This window comes from Rhinatrema bivittatum, chromosome 10, assembly GCF_901001135.1.
Source record: "Rhinatrema bivittatum chromosome 10, aRhiBiv1.1, whole genome shotgun sequence".
Taxonomy (NCBI): Eukaryota; Metazoa; Chordata; class Amphibia; order Gymnophiona; family Rhinatrematidae; genus Rhinatrema; species Rhinatrema bivittatum.
In genome coordinates this window covers 25255588-25277989 of record NC_042624.1, presented here as the reverse complement: position 1 = coordinate 25277989, position 22402 = coordinate 25255588, and the positions used below count along the sequence as shown (strand labels likewise).

The following is a 22402-nucleotide window of genomic DNA, read 5'->3' as shown; positions in this document are numbered from 1 at the left end:
AATCCTCCAACCTTTGACGAGTGCATTAGCTGCCACCTCCTTAACCCAATTAAATGGAGGTGCGCCAGATGTCAGTGTGCTGCCTCCCTGTGATCTGTGACCTGCAGTACTGGGGGGCATGTAAAACGCTTCCCACAGCTTAGGAGTCAGGGTTTGCTAATATCCAGCCTGCGGAGCGGGAAAAGGATACCAGAGAAAACTCATCTTGCAGTCAGAGACCTCACCAGCAGTCTTAGACATAATAAAACCCCTATAGCAGAGAAACGGAAATCTCCAGCACATCCAGGCATTCTCAGGACAAGCAAACTGCAAACTACAGGCAGCCCAACTAACTTTAGCTGCAATTCAATTTAGTGCAATTTAGCTGCACCCACCCTCCATAGCTTTCCACAGATACATACTTAAGAGAAATTAAGGAACCAAAAGTTAATTTATACGATATGTTATGTTCTGCTTACTACATATTAAGTTTACTATTTATCATGTTTATATTAAGATATATTCTGCTTTATATATTAGTTTAAAAAACAATTCTGTTCATATTTGGATGCCTCCTTAGTTATGCTGCGCTCTGTTTATATGTTATAAGTTATCTGCTATTTGTTATATGTAACGCTCTCTAGCAAATTTTGTGGTTATCATGTAAACCGGAATAATCTGTATTCGTACAGGAACTTCGGTATAGAAAACTTTAAAATAAATAATAAAAATAAATTCTGCAAAAAAAGAGCCTCCAAGCCTGACTCTGCTAGCATTAAAAGGGAGCACCACACGGGTTTTCTGGAAGTCAGTATAAGCCCCATTTGTCAGGCTAATTTAAATTCCCAAGCCAGCACAGTTACTCTGGGTCAGGACAAAGTAGATTCCTTACCTGCAGAAATGGCTTCTGTTTCACGTTGCTCTCTCTTACCTGAGCTCCTGCTCCAACAATGCTTCACAGAGACCTGCAGGCAGGGTAAGCCAACTGCCCCTGCTTCTCAAGAACTGCCCTCTGCAAAGCAGGAAGCTCATTCAACCTGCTCCTCAGTCGCTCTCAACAGGTCCTTAACAGGCTCCACCCTGTCTCTCGGGGAATTAGCCTGCAGCTTTGTGGCTGTTGCAGCTCTGCCATCCAAGAAGCTTCAGGAGAAAAACAGCCCAGCAGAGGATTTTCAAAGAGACTCAAAGTCATTCCTGCCTCATTCTCAAGCAAAACTTATTCCATCTACTCCATGTTTGGAGGGATCCACTCATCCTAGTTCATTTCTGAAAAAAGCCTGCAGTTCCAGCACCCAGAACCAGAGAGAGGTGCTGTGGTCCCAGTCCCAGTCTATCAGCACCCAGAACCAGAGAGAGGTGCTGTGGTCCCAGTCCCAGTCTATCAGCACCAGAACCAGAGGGAGGTGCTGTGGTCCCAGTCCCAGTCTATCAGCACCCAGAACCAGAGGGAGGTGCTGTGGTCCCAGTCTATCAGCACCCAGAACCAGAGGGAGGTGCTGTGGTCCCAGTCCCAGTCTATCAGCACCCAGAACCAGAGGGAGGTGCTGTGGTCCCGGTCCCAGTCTATCAGCACCCAGAACCAGAGGGAGGTGCTGTGGTCCCGGTCCCAGTCTATCAGCACCCAGAACCAGAGGGAGGTGCTGTGGTCCCGGACCCAGTCTATCAGCACCCAGAACCAGAGGGAGGTGCTGTGGTCCCAGTCCCAGTCTATCAGCACCCAGAACCAGAGGGAGGTGCTGTGGTCCCAGTCCCAGTCTATCAGCACCAGAACCAGAGGGAGGTGCTGTGGTCCCAGTCCCAGTCTATCAGCACCCAGAACCAGAGGGAGGTGCTGTGGTCCCAGTCTATCAGCACCCAGAACCAGAGGGAGGTGCTGTGGTCCCAGTCCCAGTCTATCAGCACCCAGAACCAGAGGGAGGTGCTGTGGTCCCGGTCCCAGTCTATCAGCACCCAGAACCAGAGGGAGGTGCTGTGGTCCCGGACCCAGTCTATCAGCACCCAGAACCAGAGGGAGGTGCTGTGGTCCCAGTCCCAGTCTATCAGCACCAGAACCAGAGGGAGGTGCTGTGGTCCCAGTCCCAGTCTATCAGCACCCAGAACCAGAGGGAGGTGCTGTGGTCCCAGTCTCAGTCTATCAGCACCCAGAACCAGAGAGAGGTGCTGTGGTCCCAGTCCCAGTCTATCAGCACCCAGAACCAGAGGGAGGTGCTGTGGTCCCAGTCCCAGTCTATCAGCACCCAGAACCAGAGGGAGGTGCTGTGGTCCCAGTCCCAGTCTATCAGCACCCAGAACCAGAGGGAGGTGCTGTGGTCCCAGTCCCAGTCTATCAGCACCCAGAACCAGAGGGAGGTGCTGTGGTCCCAGTCCCAGTCTATCAGCACCCAGAACCAGAGGGAGGGGCTGTGGTCCCAGTCCCAGTCTATCAGCACCCAGAACCAGAGGGAGGTGCTGTGGTCCCAGTCCCAGTCTATCAGCACCCAGAACCAGAGGGAGGTGCTGTGGTCCCAGTCCCAGTCTATCAGCACCCAGAACCAGAGGGAGGTGCTGTGGTCCCAGTCCCAGTCTATCAGCACCCAGAACCAGAGGGAGGTGCTGTGGTCCCGGTCCCAGTCTATCAGCACCCAGAACCAGAGGGAGGTGCTGTGGTCCCGGACCCAGTCTATCAGCACCCAGAACCAGAGGGAGGTGCTGTGGTCCCAGTCTATCAGCACCCAGAACCAGAGGGAGGTGCTGTGGTCCCGGTCCCAGTCTATCAGCACCCAGAACCAGAGGGAGGTGCTGTGGTCCCAGTCCCAGTCTATCAGCACCCAGAACCAGAGAGAGGTGCTGTGGTCCCAGTCCCAGTCTATCAGCACCCAGAACCAGAGGGAGGTGCTGTGGTCCCGGTCCCAGTCTATCAGCACCCAGAACCAGAGGGAGGTGCTGTGGTCCCGGTCCCAGTCTATCAGCACCCAGAACCAGAGGGAGGTGCTGTGGTCCCAGTCCCAGTCTATCAGCACCCAGAACCAGAGGGAGGTGCTGTGGTCCCAGTCCCAGTCTATCAGCACCCAGAACCAGAGGGAGGTGCTGTGGTCCCAGTCTATCAGCACCCAGAACCAGAGGGAGGTGCTGTGGTCCCGGTCCCAGTCTATCAGCACCCAGAACCAGAGGGAGGTGCTGTGGTCCCGGTCCCAGTCTATCAGCACCCAGAACCAGAGGGAGGTGCTGTGGTCCCAGTCCCAGTCTATCAGCACCCAGAACCAGAGGGAGGTGCTGTGGTCCCGGTCCCAGTCTATCAGCACCCAGAACCAGAGGGAGGTGCTGTGGTCCCAGTCCCAGTCTATCAGCACCCAGAACCAGAGGGAGGTGCTGTGCTCCCAGTCCCAGTCTATCAGCACCCAGAACCAGAGGGAGGTGCTGTGGTCCCGGTCCCAGTCTATCAGCACCCAGAACCAGAGGGAGGTGCTGTGGTCCCAGTCCCAGTCTATCAGCACCCAGAACCAGAGGGAGGTGCTGTGGTCCCAGTCCCAGTCTATCAGCACCCAGAACCAGAGGGAGGTGCTGTGGTCCCGGACCCAGTCTATCAGCACCCAGAACCAGAGGGGGGGTGATGTGGTGCCGGTCCCAGTCTATCAGCACCCAGAACCAGAGGGAGGTGCTGTGGTCCCGGTCCCAGTCTATCAGCACCCAGAACCAGAGGGAGGTGCTGTGGTCCCGGTCCCAGTCTATCAGCACCCAGAACCAGAGGGAGGTGCTGTTGTCCCGGTCCCAGTCTATCAGCACCCAGAACCAGAGAGAGGTGCTGTGGTCCCAGTCCCAGTCTATCAGCACCCAGAACCAGAGGGAGGTGCTGTGGTCCCAGTCCCAGTCTATCAGCACCCAGAACCAGAGGGAGGTGCTGTGGTCCCGGTCCCAGTCTATCAGCACCCAGAACCAGAGGGAGGTGCTGTGGTCCCGGTCCCAGTCTATCAGCACCCAGAACCAGAGGGAGGTGCTGTGGTCCCGGTCCCAGTCTATCAGCACCCAGAACCAGAGGGAGGTGCTGTGGTCCCAGTCTATCAGCACCCAGAACCAGAGAGAGGTGCTGTGGTCCCAGTCCCAGTCTATCAGCACCCAGAACCAGAGAGAGGTGCTGTGGTCCCAGTCCCAGTCTATCAGCACCCAGAACCAGAGGGAGGTGCTGTGGTCCCAGTCTCAGTCTATCAGCACCCAGAACCAGAGGGAGGTGCTGTGGTCCCAGTCCCAGTCTATCAGCACCCAGAACCAGAGGGAGGTGCTGTGGTCCCAGTCCCAGTCTATCAGCACCCAGAACCAGAGGGAGGTGCTGTGGTCCCAGTCCCAATCTATCAGCACCAGAACCAGAGGGAGGTGCTGTGGTCCCGGTCCCAGTCTATCAGCACCCAGAACCAGAGGGAGGTGCTGTGGTCCCAGTCCCAGTCTATCAGCACCCAGAACCAGAGAGAGGTGCTGTGGTCCCAGTCCCAGTCTATCAGCACCCAGAACCAGAGGGAGGTGCTGTGGTCCCAGTCCCAGTCTATCAGCACCCAGAACCAGAGGGAGGTGCTGTGGTCCCAGTCCCAGTCTATCAGCACCCAGAACCAGAGGGAGGTGCTGTGGTCCCAGTCCCAGTCTATCAGCACCCAGAACCAGAGGGAGGGGCTGTGGTCCCAGTCCCAGTCTATCAGCACCCAGAACCAGAGGGAGGTGCTGTGGTCCCAGTCCCAGTCTATCAGCACCCAGAACCAGAGGGAGGGGCTGTGCTCCCAGTCCCAGTCTATCAGCACCCAGAACCAGAGAGAGGTGCTGTGGTCCCAGTCCCAGTCTATCAGCACCCAGAACCAGAGGGAGGGGCTGTGCTCCCAGTCCCAGTCTATCAGCACCCAGAACCAGAGGGAGGTGCTGTGGTCCCAGTCCCAGTCTATCAGCACCAGAACCAGAGGGAGGTGCTGTGGTCCCAGTCCCAGTCTATCAGCACCCAGAACCAGAGGGAGGTGCTGTGGTCCCAGTCCCAGTCTATCAGCACCCAGAACCAGAGGGAGGTGCTGTGGTCCCAGTCCCAGTCTATCAGCACCCAGAACCAGAGGGAGGTGCTGTGGTCCCAGTCCCAGTCTATCAGCACCCAGAACCAGAGAGAGGTGCTGTGGTCCCAGTCCCAGTCTATCAGCACCCAGAACCAGAGGGAGGGGCTGTGCTCCCAGTCCCAGTCTATCAGCACCCAGAACCAGAGGGAGGTGCTGTGGTCCCAGTCCCAGTCTATCAGCACCAGAACCAGAGGGAGGTGCTGTGGTCCCAGTCCCAGTCTATCAGCACCCAGAACCAGAGAGAGGTGCTGTGGTCCCAGTCCCAGTCTATCAGCACCCAGAACCAGAGGGAGGTGCTGTGGTCCCAGTCCCAGTCTATCAGCACCCAGAACCAGAGGGAGGTGCTGTGGTCCCAGTCCCAGTCTATCAGCACCCAGAACCAGAGGGAGGGGCTGTGCTCCCAGTCCCAGTCTATCAGCACCCAGAACCAGAGAGAGGTGCTGTGGTCCCAGTCCCAGTCTATCAGCACCCAGAACCAGAGGGAGGGGCTGTGGTCCCAGTCCCAGTCTATCAGCACCCAGAACCAGAGGGAGGTGCTGTGGTCCCGGTCCCAGTCTATCAGCACCCAGAACCAGAGGGAGGTGCTGTGGTCCCAGTCCCAGTCTATCAGCACCCAGAACCAGAGGGAGGTGCTGTGGTCCCGGTCCCAGTCTATCAGCACCCAGAACCAGAGGGAGGTGCTGTGGTCCCGGTCCCAGTCTATCAGCACCCAGAACCAGAGGGAGGTGCTGTGGTCCCGGTCCCAGTCTATCAGCACCCAGAACCAGAGGGGGGTGCTGTGGTGCCGGTCCCAGTCTATCAGCACCCAGAACCAGAGGGAGGTGCTGTGGTCCCGGTCCCAGTCTATCAGCACCCAGAACCAGAGGGAGGTGCTGTGGTCCCGGTCCCAGTCTATCAGCACCCAGAACCAGAGGGAGGTGCTGTGGTCCCGGTCCCAGTCTATCAGCACCCAGAACCAGAGGGAGGTGCTGTTGTCCCGGTCCCAGTCTATCAGCACCCAGAACCAGAGAGAGGTGCTGTGGTCCCGGTCCCAGTCTATCAGCACCCAGAACCAGAGGGAGGTGCTGTGGTCCCGGTCCCAGTCTATCAGCACCCAGAACCAGAGGGAGGGGCTGTGCTCCCGGTCCCAGTCTATCAGCACCCAGAACCAGAGAGAGGTGCTGTGGTCCCAGTCCCAGTCTATCAGCACCCAGAACCAGAGGGAGGTGCTGTGGTCCCAGTCCCAGTCTATCAGCACCCAGAACCAGAGGGAGGTGCTGTGGTCCCAGTCCCAGTCTATCAGCACCAGAACCAGAGGGAGGTGCTGTGGTCCCAGTCCCAGTCTATCAGCACCCAGAACCAGAGAGAGGTGCTGTGGTCCCAGTCCCAGTCTATCAGCACCCAGAACCAGAGGGAGGTGCTGTGGTCCCAGTCCCAGTCTATCAGCACCCAGAACCAGAGGGAGGTGCTGTGGTCCCAGTCCCAGTCTATCAGCACCCAGAACCAGAGGGAGGTGCTGTGGTCCCAGTCCCAGTCTATCAGCACCCAGAACCAGAGAGAGGTGCTGTGGTCCCAGTCTCAGTCTATCAGCACCCAGAACCAGAGAGAGGTGCTGTGGTCCCAGTCCCAGTCTATCAGCACCCAGAACCAGAGGGAGGTGCTGTGGTCCCAGTCTCAGTCTATCAGCACCCAGAACCAGAGGGAGGTGCTGTGGTCCCAGTCCCAGTCTATCAGCACCCAGAACCAGAGGGAGGGGCTGTGGTCCCAGTCCCAGTCTATCAGCACCCAGAACCAGAGGGAGGTGCTGTGGTCCCAGTCTCAGTCTATCAGCACCCAGAACCAGAGAGAGGTGCTGTGGTCCCAGTCCCAGTCTATCAGCACCCAGAACCAGAGGGAGGTGCTGTGGTCCCAGTCCCAGTCTATCAGCACCCAGAACCAGAGGGAGGTGCTGTGGTCCCAGTCCCAGTCTATCAGCACCCAGAACCAGAGGGAGGTGCTGTGGTCCCAGTCCCAGTCTATAAGCACCCAGAACCAGAGGGAGGGGCTGTGCTCCCAGTCCCAGTCTATCAGCACCCAGAACCAGAGGGAGGTGCTGTGGTCCCGGTCCCAGTCTATCAGCACCCAGAACCAGAGGGAGGTGCTGTGCTCCCGGTCCCAGTCTATCAGCACCCAGAACCAGAGGGAGGTGCTGTGGTCCCGGTCCCAGTCTATCAGCACCCAGAACCAGAGGGAGGTGCTGTGGTCCCGGTTCCAGTCTATCAGCACCCAGAACCAGAGGGAGGTGCTGTGGTCCCAGTCTATCAGCACCCAGAACCAGAGGGAGCTGCTGTGGTCCCAGTCCCAGTCTATCAGCACCCAGAACCAGAGGGAGGTGCTGTGGTCCCAGTCCCAGTCTATCAGCACCCAGAACCAGAGGGAGGGGCTGTGGTCCCAGTCCCAGTCTATCAGCATCCAGAACCAGAGGGAGGTGCTGTGGTCCCAGTCCCAGTCTATCAGCACCCAGAACCAGAGGGAGGTGCTGTGGTCCCAGTCCCAGTCTATCAGCACCCAGAAACAGAGGGAGGTACTGTGGTCCCAGTCCCAGTCTATCAGCACCCAGAACCAGAGGGAGGTGCTGTGGTCCCAGTCCCAGTCTATCAGCACCCAGAACCAGAGGGAGGTGCTGTGGTCCCAGTCCCAGTCTATCAGCACCCAGAACCAGAGGGAGGTGCTGTGGTCCCAGTCCCAGTCTATCAGCACCCAGAACCAGAGGGAGGTGCTGTGGTCCCGGTCCCAGTCCCAGTCTATCAGCACCCAGAACCAGAGAGAGGTGCTGTGGTCCCAGTCCCAGTCTATCAGCACCCAGAACCAGAGGGAGGTGCTGTGGTCCCAGTCCCAGTCTATCAGCACCCAGAACCAGAGGGAGGTGCTGTGGTCCCAGTCCCAGTCTATCAGCACCCAGAACCAGAGGGAGGTGCTGTGGTCCCAGTCCCAGTCTATCAGCACCCAGAACCAGAGGGAGGTGCTGTGGTCCCAGTCCCAGTCTATCAGCACCCAGAACCAGAGGGAGGTGCTGTGGTCTCAGTCCCAGTCTATCAGCACCCAGAACCAGAGAGAGGTGCTGTGGTCCCAGTCTCAGTCTATCAGCACCCAGAACCAGAGGGAGGTGCTGTGGTCCCAGTCCCAGTCTATCAGCACCCAGAACCAGAGAGAGGTGCTGTGGTCCCAGTCTCAGTCTATCAGCACCCAGAACCAGAGGGAGGTGCTGTGGTCCCAGTCTCAGTCTATCAGCACCCAGAACCAGAGGGAGGTGCTGTGGTCCCAGTCTCAGTCTATCAGCACCCAGAACCAGAGGGAGGTGCTGTGGTCCCAGTCTCAGTCTATCAGCACCGAGAACCAGAGGGAGGTGCTGTGGTCCCAGTCCCAGTCTATCAGCACCCAGAACCAGAGAGAGGTGCTGTGGTCCCAGTCTCAGTCTATCAGCACCCAGAACCAGAGGGAGGTGCTGTGGTCCCAGTCTCAGTCTATCAGCACCCAGAACCAGAGGGAGGTGCTGTGGTCCCAGTCCCAGTCTATCAGCACCCAGAACCAGAGGGAGGTGCTGTGGTCCCAGTCCCAGTCTATCAGCACCCAGAACCAGAGGGAGGTGCTGTGGTCCCAGTCCCAGTCTATCAGCACCCAGAACCAGAGGGAGGTGCTGTGGTCCCAGTCCCAGTCTATCAGCACCCAGAACCAGAGGGAGGTGCTGTGGTCCAGTCTATCAGCACCCAGAACCAGAGGGAGGAGCTGTGGTCCCAGTCTCAGTCTATCAGCACCCAGAACCAGAGGGAGGTGCTGTGGTCCCAGTCCCAGTCTATCAGCACCCAGAACCAGAGAGAGGTGCTGTGGTCCCAGTCTCAGTCTATCAGCACCCAGAACCAGAGGGAGGTGCTGTGGTCCCAGTCTCAGTCTATCAGCACCCAGAACCAGAGGGAGGTGCTGTGGTCCCAGTCTCAGTCTATCAGCACCCAGAACCAGAGGGAGGTGCTGTGGTCCCAGTCCCAGTCTATCAGCACCCAGAACCAGAGGGAGGTGCTGTGGTCCCAGTCCCAGTCTATCAGCACCCAGAACCAGAGGGAGGTGCTGTGGTCCCAGTCCCAGTCTATCAGCACCCAGAACCAGAGGGAGGTGCTGTGGTCCCAGTCCCAGTCTATCAGCACCCAGAACCAGAGGGAGGTGCTGTGGTCCCAGTCTCAGTCTATCAGCACCCAGAACCAGAGGGAGGTGCTGTGCTCCCAGTCCCAGTCTATCAGCACCCAGAACCAGAGAGAGGTTCTGTGGTCCCAGTCCCAGTCTATCAGCACCCAGAACCAGAGGGAGGTGCTGTGGTCCCAGTCCCAGTCTATCAGCACCCAGAACCAGAGGGAGGTGCTGTGGTCCCAGTCCCAGTCTATCAGCACCCAGAACCAGAGAGAGGTGCTGTGGTCCCAGTCCCAGTCTATCAGCACCCAGAACCAGAGGGAGGTGCTGTGGTCCCAGTCTCAGTCTATCAGTACCCAGAACCAGAGGGAGGTGCTGTGGTCCCAGTCCCAGTCTATCAGCACCCAGAACCAGAGGGAGGTGCTGTGGTCCCAGTCCCAGTCTATCAGCACCCAGAACCAGAGGGAGGTGCTGTGGTCTCAGTCCCAGTCTATCAGCACCGAGAACCAGAGGGAGGTGCTGTGGTCCCAGTCCCAGTCTATCAGCACCCAGAACCAGAGAGAGGTGCTGTGGTCCCAGTCCCAGTCTATCAGCACCCAGAACCAGAGGGAGGTGCTGTGGTCCCAGTCTCAGTCTATCAGCACCCAGAACCAGAGGGAGGTGCTGTGGTCCCAGTCCCAGTCTATCAGCACCCAGAACCAGAGGGAGGTGCTGTGGTCCCAGTCCCAGTCTATCAGCACCCAGAACCAGAGGGAGGTGCTGTGGTCCCAGTCTCAGTCTATCAGCACCCAGAACCAGAGGGAGGTGCTGTGGTCTCAGTCTCAGTCTATCAGCACCAGAACCAGAGGGAGGTGCTGTGGTCCCAGTCCCAGTCTATCAGCACCCAGAACCAGAGGGAGGTGCTGTGGTCCCAGTCTCAGTCTATCAGTACCCAGAACCAGAGGGAGGTGCTGTGGTCCCAGTCCCAGTCTATCAGCACCCAGAACCAGAGGGAGGTGCTGTGGTCCCAGTCCCAGTCTATCAGCACGCGGAGGAGGTGCTGGTCCAGTTCCTGAAGAAACCAACGGGTGAAACAGGAGCTTCCTGTCAGGACATTTGTTAAATTAAGATCAAGAAGGAATAAATACTGAAAGCAACCCAGAACATGATAAGTTTAGGGGACACTAATTAATAGGGACATTTGTTAAATTAAGATCAAGAGGGATTACAGCTAAAGTAAGATCAATTAACATTCATAATACAAATTGTTTTGAAGTAATTCGTTTACATTGTAACAGGATTAAATGGATATGTTTACATTGTAATTAGGGATTGTTGCAATATTTATGTAACATTTATGTGTTTGATGTTAATGTGGAATAGTGATGTATTCTATGTTAATTACATGATGTTTAGATGAATGAATGAGGGTGTGAGGGCTTGGAAATATAGGCTATGTTTTATGTATTTTAATAATATAAGAAATAACATTTGAAATATTTGAAATGTAAATGCGGGTGTATTATTTGTGAATTTATCACTTAAAATACCTGTATTGAACCCAGTACAGAAAAATGTATTTTTTGACCAGTTCCTGAATGGCCAGATGGGGGCACTCTTTCAGATCCTGAGTGCTCAGAAGAGGGTACTATTCCTGAGCCTGACCACCCAGAAGATGGCAAGATCCCTGTCTGCCCAGGAAAGGGTGCTACTCATGTTGTCCAGTGCCAGGAAGACACCAGCCCAAAGGTCCAGCCATTGCTCCAAACACGGAGAGACTCTGAGCCAATGGTTCTACCAACGTGCCTTGCACCTGGGTTCCAGTTTACCAGAGATCCAGTCAGCCCAGGAGATGGCTCCAGTTTTGATCCAGTGCACCAAGGAGAGGGCACCTTTTCAGTCCGCCTAGCAAGGGGTGCCTGCCCTGACAAACAGCTTCCCAGCCAAGTTTAGTCTTGCCTACCCAGCTATAACCCCAATAGAAAATGGGACTCAGGAGGAGGGGATCTTAAAGAGAGGATTTTGCCCATTATGCAACCCCATCCTACCATGCTACCTCCTGCAATGACACCTCCCTACCAGCAGAGGCCTCCAGTGAGCTCTGCTCAGAACTATTCTAGCCATCTCCTCACTGGCTGTTATTGATCTGATGCTCTATTCAGGATCTGATGCTAGAAGTTAGCAACCTGTTATTAATCTGATGCCTGATGGGAGGAGCAATCAGATAGTAGTTAGCACTCTGTTCGAGATCTGTAGTTATATATGAAAGCTGAGGGTGGATCCTTGGACCAGTGGCAGATGACACCCCCGGGGGATGATCACACACTAGTTAAGAACATAAGAACATAAGAACCTAAGAATATGCCATACTGGGTCAGACCAAGGGTCCATCAAGCCCAGCATTCTGTTTCCAACAGAGGCCAATCCAGGCCACAAGAACCTGGCAAGTGCCCCAAAACTAAGTCTATAATTCAGTATACTGTCTTTTATTAGACAGTATACTGAACCACCAGAGGTGGCAGTAATGAGCTGGTAAGCCCGGCTGGGCTGTAGTCCCTCAGATACTGAAACTGTGATCCCTGGAGGCTGAGCTGAAAGACTGAGATATAGTGAGTAGGCAGGGTATGCAGATGGTAACACTCACACAATGTCCCAATGAAGCCCAGGAGCTAGAAAGTATAGGCCCTCGAGGAGTGAGTACCTGGTTCCAGGGAAGATCAGAGAGAGCGATGGTAACTCACTGATGTAGCTGATATAGTTGGTAGTGAAGACTTCCAGGCAGAAGAGTATACGAAGTAAGTCTGGGATGAGGGCCCTCGAGGAGCGAGTACCGGTTCCAGACTGTCACCTGAAAAAACAAGTAGAGAGTGAGGCCCCCAAGGAGCGGGTACCTCTGGTAAGTCCGAGGAGGCAGAGTAGCTTAGGTAACGAAACCCATGCTAACTCAATGTGTTAGCAAATTCTAAGAACCTAAATATCCGTCGCGGGTGACGTTGTCTTCGGAGGACACCCCCGAGGTTCGCGCCAATGCCGATACTTCAATCAGGGCCGCGCCGCACGCATGCCCCTAGGCCTCCAGGAAACATGGCGGTTGCAGCGTCGAGCCGGTCCGGGAATGCCCGAGGACAAGTGGCAGGAGAACGCTGTTGCAGCCAGTCTTCCCGCAGATGGAGAGGGAGGCGCCAGAGAGGTAAGGAGGGCGGAGAGAGTGCGTCGGGCACCGACGGACACAACACTGGCCTCCTGACTCAGTCCATGATGCAGACTCCTCTCCACCCAGGGACACCAGTGAGATTAGCTTTCAGCCTTACCAAGCTCCTTCTCACTGCCTCCAGCCCTATGTAACCCACCCTTGACTATTGACCATTGCCTTCTAATGGAATCACTCGGATCTCTCACCTGGCTACAGTTTCCCTGCCTAAATGCCTTGTGGCCTTTGGGCCTTCTTGTTTTGCCCCATGGCTTTCTTAGCCTTCTTTCTCCTTGCCTTACCTTGTGGCCTATGGGCCTTCTTGCTCCTAGTCCCTTGTCTTGTCGCCTACTGAGGCCTTGTGTTACCTTGTGGCATTCAAGCCTTCTTGCTCCTACTATCTCATCTGTGGCCTATGCTAGGCCTTACCTTGCCTTGCATAGGGGCCTTCTGGTCTATTTCCTAGTGGCCTACAGGCCTTTAGCTTTGTTGCCTTCGAGCTTCTATGTTCTCTGTTCTGTGTTACCCTTTTCTGCCTTGTCTAGGTCCTGCCTTGTTTGGTCTTGTCCATGTCTGGTCTTGTTGTGTCCTGCCAGTCCTGTCTGAGTCAGTATTCTGTCCAGACTTGTCTGTTCCAGTGTTCAGTCCAGCTCCCTGTCTGTGCCAGTATCCTGTTCTTAGATCCTGCCCTGTTCCTGCCCAGCACCTTGCCTTGCTTGCATCATTCCCTGGCTGCATACGCTACCTTGCTTTTCCTCTGTCTTTTTCAGCCTCATTCCTTGCTCTGTGTCCAAACCTCCAGCCAGTGCCTGTCTCCAGGCTCTGCCTGCACTCCATCAGCCTTACCAGCCCATCCAAGCCTTGCTCCATAGTACAGACTCACCATCATGTACTGCCACTGCAGAGACCTACTGGCCCCCAGAAAACAAGGACTCATCCTGCGGGGGAAGGGGCTACTTAGGTGGATGACCGGCCCTACTCCTACCCCGCATCCTGCCTTGCAGTCCTGTAATGCTTCTGGGGTGAAGTTCCCCCCAGCAGCAGAGAGATCCTGACAGAAACTTTAACAATACTCAGAAGGATGAGATAGACTCCCCCCCCCCCCCCCCCCCCAGCCAACTATCTTAGAGTTGGAAGAGTAGTGGAGCGGGGGTTGTGCTCTGGAGTGTACTGAGCCGGTGGGCAGGGTGTGGGGTTCAAAGTTTTCAAATACCAAAATAAACCTGCTATTGCATAAACTTACACATTTATTTCAATCTGACAACTGCATCATCAAAAAAAACATACGTTGCAAGCTACAACAGAAAAACATTTTATTCTAGTGTGACTCGTGGGCTTGCTTTTGACTGGCAAGAAATTTAATGTTAGGCTCCATGTCAGTCACATACTGTTGCGACCGTCGCTGCCCGACATCTTCACTCTGCCCTCTTTACCTCTGTGGCGACTCCCTCCAGGTCTGAAGGACAGCTGGCTGCCGCGGCGTCTCCCTGCTGTCTCTCTCTGGCGTCCCCGGGCCGGCTCGATGCTGCAGATCCGCCATGTTGCCTGAAAACTAGGGCACGAACGTGCGCTCCGAGTGAAGTACCAGCAAGGGCGCGAACCTCAGGGGCGTTCCCCTGAGATGACGTCATCTCAGGGGCGTTCCCCTGAGATGACGTCACCCGCTTCCGATATTGAAAGGTCTCTGATATCGCTACTAGTTGAGTTAGCAAGGACTGAGGTTCAGACTGGGTTCCCTGCCTAAGCTACTCTGCCTCCTCAGACTTACCAGAGGTACCCGCTCCTCGGGGGCCTCGCTCTCTCTTTGCCTTTCAGGTTACAGACTGGAACCGGTACTCACTCCTCGAGGGCCCTCGTTCCTAACTATCTGCTGATTCTCTTCTGCTTGGAAGTCATCATTAACTACATCATTGTGAGTTACCATCGCTCTCTCAGAGCTTTCCCTGGAACCAGGTACTCGCTCCTCGAGGGCCTATCCTTTCCAGCTCCTGAGCTCCCTGAGACCAATATATGTGAGTGTTGTCATCTAGTTCTGTTCATGAACTCTGCGTACCCTGTCTACTGTTTCTCAACAGCTCAGCCATCCAGGGATCGCTGTTCCAGTACCTGAGGGACTTCAGCCCTGCCGGGCACTTCAGCTCACTACTGCCACCTCTGGTGATTTCAAGACCTGTTTAATAAAAGAACTAGTGTATGTCTGTCTCCATACTCTAAGCCTAGCTGGTGGTCCCCGAGGGCGTGGTCATCTGCCACCGGCCCAAGGATCCACTTACTACTATCTCCAGCAGTCTATAACAACAGATTGCTAAGTCCGCCTATGGAATACATCAGATTGACACTCCTATCTGATTGCTCCTCCCACCAGCATAGTGGATCATGACACATACAGTCTCAATGACTGATGCAGATGTGTGTCAGTGATTCTTGAGCTTATCTAAGATGTACCGGTAAGAAATTTTATTCTTGAAAAGGTTTGATCACATAGAGAGGTGCTGCCAAAGATGGTGGATATTTTAAGAGCCAGAAGGGTAGCATAGAGCTTAAGAAGATTATTTGATTTAAACAAGTCTTTCAGGGCATCACTGGTTTGTAAATTGACCAACTCAAGCTGATAAGAAAGCAGGGCTTTATTTATATCGGCTTCAGATGGATTTTGAAAAAGGCGAATGCCTTTGGTGTAGCTCTGAAGTTCACAGAATCTTTGCTGGATCTCCGTCCATAACATTTCCAGTGCATCAGCATACTTTTCTTTTTTTCTTTTTTGTTTTTTACTGGAAATGGGACTCCTGTGGCTTTAGCAAACAATAATTCAACATCTGTTGAAATGTAGAAAAACGAGTTAAGATTTTCTCCTTCATGAGTTTTGCAAGCAGCCTTGGTTTTCCTATTAACGTCTTTATATGTGAACACATGTCACAAGTGAGTTTCCTTTTGCCTTAAGGCTGTAGATTAAGGAAGTTCAAACATTCTCTTGTGTCGCTCAAAAAAGGTGAGGTACCATATTCATTCTGAATTGGTGAGCTCAGGGACAATTTTATTCTTTGGCAATAGAAATACATCAATAAAAGCTTTCCAACTGGGGGGACAAGATGGTTTCAAGTGGCTAGACGCCTTACTGCTGGGCTCTTCTTTGCACATTTGTTCCCACTTTTGACTTCCCATGGCTCCGAAGAGGAAGGGGAAAGTAAGGGTTTCCCCCACCAAACCCTCCTTACCTCCCGGTAAGCAGTTTATTACATCTTTTGCGTCAGCTGTGGGCCTCCCTCAATCTCCCGGCAGTATGCTCCCCTCTGAAGCCCTTGACGAGGTAACGTCAGTGCTTCCAAGGGACGCGGTTTCCCTCAGCCCTCGGGAACAGTCTTTTTCTGCCAGCCAACAAACGGGCGCCTTCTGATGATGCAGTTGAAGCGTCTACAATTGACTCCTTGCAGGCGTCTGTGCGGGTGGGAGCTGAAGGTGCCGCTCTGTCCGTTGTAACATCTTTGCCTGCTTCTGGTCCCTCCAAACAGGGTTTGCTTTCTGACATTGCTGGATTGGGAAGAGGACTGGTTTCTTCTCCATTGGCTTCTCTTTCTTCAGTGGCTCTACAGATGAAGGACGTCTTCCAGATGCCAGCAAAGCAGACAGTTATAACTTTAGAATCTCTCTGGGAACTCATGGAGAACTTTTCCAGGATCTTGCCCACCTCTGTCTCTAAAGTGGATTTGGTGATTTCCAAACTGGATCCCATAGTTATGCATCAGGAAAATTCTATTCAAGAGCATTTCAGGCAACTTGAAGCTGTTCAACAGGATATTGGGAAGATTAATGTTGCTCTGTCTTCTTTCATCAAGGATATCGGAGCTCTTTCTCATAGATTGAAATTAATGGAGAATTTCCCTCATTGGTTCAATCTCAGAATTTTGAATTTTCATAAGATTTTGGGGGAACTTCTGACTGGCACCTTAAAGAATTATTTTCACCAAGTTCTTGGTATTCCACCTGCAGAATCTCCACAAGATAACCTTTCTTCCGTCTTCTCTTTCTGTGTATCCTTCTGCTGGGAACCAATTTCCCCCCTTTGAATCTTATAGAATTTCTTGAAGCATCCAGTCAGCAGATAATGTATAGAGCTACTTTGCTTGTGTCCTTTACATTTAAATTGGATCTTTCTAAAGTAATGTCCTTGTACTTTTGGAATTTTAATTCTCCTTTCTGTGAGCACATTTTGCATATTTCTCTAGATGTCTCCAGGTCCACCCAGCAGAGGAGGAAAGGTTTTTTAGCTCCTGGGAAAGATGCTCTTCGTTTGGGTGCTTCTTTCGTTTTACATTATCCATGCAAATGTTTTGTTAAGTTACGTTCTGTTACTTGTGGTTTTGGTTGCTCCTGAGCAGCTACAATCCAAGCGACTTCTTCTCCAGTCCTGACTGATTCTTAGTTAAGAACATAAGAAAAAGCCATACTGGGTCAGACCAAGGGTCCATCAAGCCCAGCATCCTGTTTCCAACAGTGGCCAATCCAGGCCATAAGAACCTGGCAAGTACCCAAAAACGAAGTCTATTCCATGTTACCATTGCTAATGGCAGTGGCTATTCTCTCAGTGAACTTAATAGCAGGTAATGGACTTCTCCTCCAAGAACTTATCCAATCCTTTTTTAAACACAGCTATACTAACTGCACTAACCACATTCTCTGGCAACAAATTCCAGAGTTTAATTATGCGTTGAGTAAAAAAGAATTTTCTCCGATTAGTTTTAAATGTGCCCCATGCTAACTTCATGGAGTGCCCCCTAGTCTTTCTACTATCCGAAAGAGTAAATAACCGATTCACATCTACCCGTTCTAGACCTCTCATGATTTTAAACACCTCTATCATATCCCCCCCTCAGTCGTCTCTTCTCCAAGCTGAAAAGTCCTAACCTCTTTAGTCTTTCCTCATAGGGGAGTTGTTACATTCCCCTTATCATTTTGGTAGCCCTTCTCTGTACCTTCTCCATCGCAATTATATCTTTTTTGAGATGCGGCTACCAGGCTTAGCCTGGCGAACCTGGCCCTGGCAAGGAATCTTTCTTCAGTTGTAGCTGCAGCCACGAGAAGCGCTGAAAAGGAACGGTCTCAAATTGTTAAGTGTTCGCTCACAAAACTCCTGGTAAGACTCCTATTGAATATATATATTTCCTTTATATTGGGTAACTTTGCTATCTCTTTGTAAATGCCACATACAAAGAGAAAAGCAAAACTGAGAGATTATTCGTCTACCCCAGAGAGGTTGAATCAACCCAAAATAGAGGACTGTTTTGCGAGAACTCCTATAATTACCCCAGAAGGGGGTGCCGCTGGAGGGGTTGACAAAGAGCAGGGTCTCCCCACCCAGGCACATGAAATATCACTGACCCCAGGGGCGCCAACAACTCCTGAGCCACCAGCCGGTCCTCGAGTGGGGATTTCACTTGGAGGTGATCCCATACTCAAAATGGATTCTTTAACAACAAGTGATCAGAGAGGAGCAGTTGGTTCAACTAGCCTCTTGGAAAGCTCACAGCTGGGCTCTATGGAACAAAGTGGAATTACATCTCCATTGGAGGGAGGGACTGGTAATATCCAGGAAGGACTCTTGGCTGGAATTTCTGTTATTACTCCTAAAAATGTTACTCTTGGAGAAATAGGAAATATGCTGGTTTCCATGCAGAAATCAATAAACAACATTGTTAATACATTGCAGGAAGTGCTAAATAAGAATGTGGTCCTTCAATCTAAGATTGAAAAAGTTGAAGAATCTGTAAATTCTGTACAACTTAAGGTAGATAAAATGGATAAAATTCAACTGAATTTAATAAAATCTGAAAAATCCCATTTTGAGAGATTAGAAGTATTGGAAAATCAGGTGAAGAAAAACAATTTGAGGATATTGAATTTTCCTAAGACTGCTTTAATAAACCCAACAGATTTATTTAAAAGTTACCTAGTTAATATCCTGAAATATACAAAGGAAGCAATACCAGCTATTGCAAGAATATACTATATCTCTCAAAATGAGGAAATGAAAAAACAAGATCAAGATAAAGATAATCAACCTGAATTAGATTTGTCAGAATTGTTAGAAAAATCTTTTGAAACCTGTATAAACACTAGAGCTACTCTCATAGTACAATTCTCTTTTACATCTGAGAGAGATTCTTTGATGAGAATATATTTTGGGCACCAAAATGATAAGTTTTACGGACAGGTTATTAGGATCTTCCCGGACATATCATATACAACAAGGGTTAAGAGAAAAGAATTTTTGGCGTTGAGAAGTGAAGCTCAGAATAAGGGAATAAAATTCCTATTAAGGTACCCATGTCAATGTATCATTATTAGTCAAGGGAACAAGTATATTTTTTCACAGGCAAGCCAGCTAAGACAATACCTGGATACCCAGTCCCTAAGAGCTACCAATGAGTTGGTTTAAAAATGATATATAGGAGGAAATGAAAATTCTTTGTGTCTTATTTCCTTTTACTATCTGCTCTAAGTCTGTTTAAATTTTCAGCTCTTCTTTTGCTTGATTTTAATTTCCTGGATGGATATTCACAGTTTGATTTAAGATTAAGTTGTTAAATAATTCCTAGATGAATATTTCTTAAGAACTGTGTAATGTATTAATGAGACATGAAATAATAAACAATAAATTAAAAAAAAAAAACCAAAGAATTGTACACAGTATTCAAGGTGCGGTCTCACCATGGAGCGATACAGAGGCATTATGACATTTTCCGTTTTATTCACCATTCCTTTTCTAATAATTCCCAACATTCTGTTTGCTTTTTTGACTGCCGCAGAACACTGTACCGACGATTTCAATGTGTTATCCACTATGACACTTAGATCTCTTTCTTGGGTTGTAGCACCTAATATGGAACCCAACATTGTGTAATTATAGCATGGGTTATTTTTCCCTATATGCATCACCTTGCACTTATCCACATTAAATTTCATCTGCCATTTGGATGCCCAATTTTCCAGTCTCACAAGGTCTTCCTGCAATTTATCACAATCTGCTCTGAACTACTCTGAACAATTTTGTGTCATCTGCAAATTTGATTATCTCACTCGTCGTATTTCTTTCCAGATCATTTATAAATATATTGAACAGTAAGGGTCCCAATACAGATCCCTGAGGCACTCCACTGTCCACTCCCTTCCACTGAGAAAATTGCCCATTTAATCCTACTCTCTGTTTTCTGTCTTTTAGCCAGTTTGCAATCCACGAAAGGACATCGCCACCTATCCCATGACTTTTTACTTTTCCTAGAAGCCTCTCATGAGGAACTTTGTCAAACGCCTTCTGAAAATCCAAGTATACTATATCTACCGGTTCACCTTTATCCACATGTTTATTAACTCCTTCAAAAAAGTGAAGCAGATTTGTGAGGCAAGACTTGCCTTGGGTAAAGCCATGCTGACTTTGCTCCATTAAACCATGTCTTTCTATATGTTCTGTGATTTTGATGTTTAGAACACTTTTCACTATTTTTCCTGGTACTGAAGTCAGGCTAACCGGTCTGTAGTTTCCCGGATCGCCCCTGGAGCCCTTTTTAAATATTGGGGTTACATTTGCTATCCTCCAATCTTCAGGTACAATGGATGATTTTAATGATAAGTTACAAATTTATTAGAGTCTATTTATTAGAGTCTATTTATAACAGATGGGGGCCCGTATTTGTTATCGGCCTTTTCCTTTCCTTTATTCCCTGGAATTACATCCCCTTCTTTAATTGTTTCTTATTCTACGGGGTAGTGACAATACTTCGACAATAAGTTCTGTTTCCTGTATGTTTAACTCTTTCCTAAATTTTATATATTATTGCTAATAATGATAGCTGTTATATGTTTATTTATTTATTTTATTTATTTTATTTATTTAAAAACTTTTCTATACCGTCGTTAAGTTAAGTAACCATCACAACGGTTTACAGAAGGGCACGATGTTACTTTTTATCACCCCTTAGTGCTTTGTACAAAGACTTATGATGCTTTGGATGATTAAAATTGCATAAATATACCCCTCCCTAAAAATGGGGTGTTATGTTCATAAGTAGATACGTTACTGTCATGTTGACAGCTGCAGGAATGGCAGTTATATGCATTTCACATATTGTATGTTCTCTGGTGCATACCTATACTGTTGTGTGTTATTTCTGCTGTATTCAATGTGACTGTTGTTATATTTGGTCAACACCTGAATAAACATTATTATGCAAAAAAAAAAAAAATTGCATAAATAAAAAAGTTTAAAAAAAAATAAATTTGTTTCAGGAAGCAAGTTGAAAATTAGATTGTCAGCCCTGTGGGGATAGGGAAATACCTTTAGTACCTGAATGTAATCTGCGTTGATGTACATTCTGAAGTGCCAAAAGTGGAATATGAAAATCTAAGTAGGGAAATCCGTACAGGGCCTGAATGTAATCCACTTTGAAGCGCTGGAAAAAAGTGCGAAAAGCGGAATATAAATAAATAAAGCAATAAATGAAATAAAAATAAATAAGAGCGTTTCAGAACTCTAGCTCTACTCAAGCATCACACTTGTGTGGGGTACAGCGTATCTCCATACACCGAGTGAAGATCAGAAAGACTTTCCTGGTGTTATCTGTGATAAAGACTTGTTTGCACAGGCCACAATTATCTTCATGATGGACCCTGCTGCACTGTCTGTCCGCATAACACACGCTGATGATGTATACTGGCTGTGCAAGGTCATGTGCAGCCCCTTCCCTGATCATGCTTGGAGCACCATCAGTTGAAATACCCAGGGCCGGTGCTTCCATTAGGCAGACCGGGCAGTCACCTAGAGCGCCAGTTGTGAGGGCGGTAAGATCCTGCCAGCACAAGGCCTAAAGGGGTGGCTGTGTCAGAGTGGAGCCCTGTGCCGGCCGGGTCACTGCTGCTAGTAGGAGGGAGGGAGGGAGTGCTGGATATTACTGCCCTTTGGAGACCAGCAAGCTCTTCAGAGAGCTTGAAATTTGAGTCTACCTCACAGAAAAAAATTAGAAACTGGGCCGTGTCACATATATCATTAATCTCATCAAAGTGCAGGTGAAAAAAAAAAAAAGACAAAATTGTTAGATTTTGTTTGCAGCCCGGACAAGCAAGTTATCCCTCATTTCTGCAAATCTTTGTACGATTGCAGCTGAAGGGAACCCTACAGGGCATTTTGCTTCTCCGGGCACTCCTCTTCGGCAGCGGTGTCCATGCATGCCTAACAAAGTCTCCCACTGTCCGCAGTCAGTTTAGTGTTACAAAAGCTGCCGCGAGCAGGTGGCACATTCTCCTCGTGTTTCTGCTTACAAGTCAGCCGCTCTGCTGAGAGGCCACGTTTAAGTCTTGCTGTTTTTGCCAGGTTGCACCTTCCCTTGCAGAATACCAACATTTTCTTTGCGATGAGTCTGAAAGTGTCGGCAGACTTTGTTTTTCTTAAATACCGACACATACTCCCGGGAAACGAAACGAACAGCCTTTTCCCTGAACCGTACAGAAACAGAATTCTTTGTCCATTATTGGTTGAATACGCTGCACTCTGAATCCACCCTCTTCTCTTCGCGGTACAGAATTTTGACCAAGGTTTTCAATAGGTCCCCTAAAAAAAATCCTAAAAATAAGATACAGCGATATTTGTAGAACATAAAGGACAAATGATAGGGCAGGAAGACAGATAAAAATGCTGTACTTAGCACAACAGCTTAATTTCCATGCCTTTTTCATACTATGTCCTCGTCACAAGTCAGTGACGAGGTGCGCAACAGAATTCACAACCTCTTGCCATTACTGTCCCAGCTCAGAAAGGATCGAGTGTGAATCCAGCCTAGTTGAATGTCCTGGGACAGCAGGGGTCGTCTCATCATAAACTGCAATTGCATTCCCATCAATTATTTTCAAATAGAACTTCTTCATAGTAAAAATGACTGTCATGTTTGAAAATAATATTTGAGTAGGGGGCCAAAAAGATGGGGGAAGTGCTGGATGGAAGTGAAAAGGGGGCATAGGTGGGAGGGCAGAGGGGGGAGATACTAGCCGGGGTGACTGCCAACAGGGGAAA

The 22402-nt window shown here is 50.3% G+C and overlaps 1 protein-coding gene across 2 annotated transcripts in view; it reads right to left on the bottom strand.

Annotated features, from left to right (window-relative positions):
• LOC115099856 (dimethylaniline monooxygenase [N-oxide-forming] 5-like) overlaps positions 1-1056 on the bottom strand; it is an 86618-nt gene extending 85562 nt beyond the window's left edge. For both annotated transcript variants that reach the window (XM_029617749.1, XM_029617752.1), the window contains exon 1: positions 911-1056. The gene's annotated coding sequence lies outside the window, so the exon portion shown is untranslated. The remainder of the gene's footprint in view (positions 1-910) is intronic.
• Positions 1057-22402: the final 21346 nt, after the last annotated feature.